Below are 2911 nucleotides of genomic sequence, written 5' to 3' on the forward strand. Positions count from 1 at the left end.
GCATACATTATGTCAGAACATTTTCAGTGTTATCTATCAATAATATTTGTGCTCATAGTTTTTAGGAGTACACAATTTGATTCATCAAGCTTTTATTTTAAAGGGAACATTGCCTCGCTTCCAGCTTTACAGTTTATTGACTTCTTCATCTCCATGGTAACCATCTTGTATACACAGACACAGTGTGCTGAGTTGTGTATAAGCAATACACTAAAATTAAGTCATCTTTTAGGAACGCACACTGTTTCTAGCAATGCTTTTTAAAGCTCTTTATTAAGTTTGTATGTGTTTACAGGGTGTAAAGATGCCATCAGGGGAGGGGAAGAGTCATATGTAGCATCTGGGTGTCTTTAAGGACATGAACTACATCTCTGCAGGAGACTAGTATACTCCAACTGTAAGCCTGCTTATTTATTTAGGCAGATGTTGTGACGGATCTTAGTCCATGAGCTAGGTCTGGACCCGAGAGCAACCAGGCAGACAACAGGCACTCAGGAAGCGTGGGGGTGGGGGGTTCACGGAGAGATCTGACAGTGCGGAGAGGTGAGGTTGGTCAGTGGCAGGTTGAGCAGGGGGCTCGCTGGTGGCTCTGGAGACTAAGATTAGACACCATGGTCAACTAAGGGAATACTTTTTAATCAGTTTTCAGTTCACCATAATTATGACTAGTTCATTAGCTGATGTGTTGCACAGCTTACTGTAAAGTCAAGACAAGTGTGCATTATGAAGAGAGGGAGATGAATCTGCTGCATAACATTATTTAATTATTAAAAAGTGCACCATATAGTGCACTATATACAGGGTGTAGTCAGCGATTTATAACTTTAACAATAACGTAGATTATTCCTCCATCTATCAATAATACACCGCTAAATCCTCTGTAGGCTCACGGATGACTGGAGCCAATCCCAGCCGAGCCTGCTCTCCGGCTCCGCCCTCTTTTCCATATACGGTCACTGCTGCTTCCAGAAATCCAAGATGGCAACCAGGAAGTAGCAAACTATAAATTCGCGCGCAACATCCGCTCTGCCTCTCAGTCGCCTGGAAGCAGAAGAATGGCGTGTTGGTGTGTAAAGGTTACTGGTAGAAATAGTGAACATATCAGCACTGTTTACAGAACAATGGTGTTAATAAAGAGCAGTATTAGATGAAGTAACTGCGTCACGAGAGACGGAACCCGAAGCCCGAGCTGTGTGGCTAACGCAGCTATCAGAACAATGGCCTGATGCTAATGTTTCTGCGCCGAAATGACGGTAGGATGGGTTTTTTTATTATCAAGGTTCATATAAGTAGTGTTACAACAGTATAGTCATATAATGAACTGTTACGTTTGAGGTGGGGACCGGTTCAAAAGCTTCACGTGGCTCACACGGAGCACGTGCCTTCAGTAGGCTGGCTAGCACGAGCTCCGCTGGAAGGCACGTGGAGCCTTTATGGAGGATGTGTGGAAGAAAACGGAAACTTTGTCAGACATGGGATGTGTAACTCTGCTGCTTCATCAGTTTANTTTGTTCGTAAAAGTGAGTCCTGATCATTTTAGATCTTAATGTGAGATTCATGACAAAGCCATGAAGTTTCTCATTCTTAAGCTGGGGAATGAAGAATAGTCTGTTTTTATTCGGTGTCTATGTTCACGCACAATCTCATATTGAGTTAAATGAAATAACTGTTTCTTTTATTATATGTTGCATAATTCCACTTAAACAGAGTTCAGCAGTTGCCTACACGTCAAATGGATTGCTAACTTAACTCATTAAATTAGGAAATTTAAAACATTAAATTGCATTAACATTAAAATTACCCAGAAATCTTCAAAATTTTAATCTGAGGGAAAAAAAGAAGATTTCTGTTCATTTATAAACTAAAAATTTGAAATCAACACAGCAATGAAATATGAATCTTTTTTTTGTGAGTATATTCATAGTCATCTTACTTTTTCCTGATTTAAACTTAAATTACAACATCATAGTCGTTTTCAGTCATTCAGACATCGTTCACTGTTGGTAATGTTCCTTCAGCCAGGTGCACTAGGAACTCGGGTTTTACAGAAAGAAATAGTGTGAAACAATGCACTCATCATGAAAGAATATAGTGATGTTGTACATCAAATTAAACAGCAGAACCTGGGCTACAAGCACATATCAGCCATTCCTACATGCCTCAAACACAACTCAAACACCAACTAAATGAATTATCAAATATGCAAATCGATATAGCGCCACCACGTCAACCCACTCGTCACATTTATGGCTCTGTCGCTACTGTACGTTATGAAAGACGCACAACCTTCCTCTCAAAATGAAGCAGAGAGTCCCCAGATTCTAAACATATCCATCAAAGCTCTCTAAAACCAAAGCATCAGCGAGAAACAACCCAAAGAACAGCAAAAACCGAAACCGCTTCGTCCAACTGTGGTTGTAAAATGTCTCTTACCTTAGCTGTTTTGCCGTGAAAAGTTTATTTTCTCGGTAAATCTACACCGGAAGCAGTTAGTACTACTTCCTGTGCCACACGGAAAACACGTCACCCGTCTCTGGGAGGTTGTGTGAACCGTAGGGTACTTCGGCAAAGTGAACGAGGGAGCGAGCGGCGAGAATACAAGATGGCGGTCTACTGATTCTGATTGGCTAAAAGTGCTGTCAATCTCGTTTTGGTGGCAATGGCTATCTTCTATTGGCTCTAACGATTCGAAGGAGGGTTCAATCGCCGAAATCGGCCCATCCATCGCGGGGCTAGAGGATTGCGTCACGAGCGAACCGTCACAGACCGTCCACTCGCCTTTACGCACAGGCTGCGTAAAGGAGACAGCGGTCTGTTAGGACTTTAAAAAAACTAAAAAACTGCTGTATTTGGATGTATTGAACACCATTAGTAATATACAAGTGAAATATCTAGTTTGTACATAAGAACA

The 2911-nt window shown here is 41.4% G+C and overlaps 1 long non-coding RNA gene across 1 annotated transcript in view; it reads left to right on the forward strand.

The window, feature by feature from the left end:
* Positions 1 to 1029: 1029 nt before the first annotated feature.
* Positions 1030 to 2911, forward strand: part of LOC103368604 (uncharacterized) — a 7515-nt gene continuing 5633 nt past the window's right edge. The window contains exon 1 of the long non-coding RNA XR_520792.1: positions 1030 to 1253. This is a non-coding gene — a long non-coding RNA (uncharacterized LOC103368604). The remainder of the gene's footprint in view (positions 1254 to 2911) is intronic.

Source organism: Stegastes partitus, unplaced genomic scaffold, assembly GCF_000690725.1.
Source record: "Stegastes partitus isolate 25-593 unplaced genomic scaffold, Stegastes_partitus-1.0.2 Scaffold1177, whole genome shotgun sequence".
Lineage (NCBI taxonomy): Eukaryota > Metazoa > Chordata > Actinopteri > Pomacentridae > Stegastes > Stegastes partitus.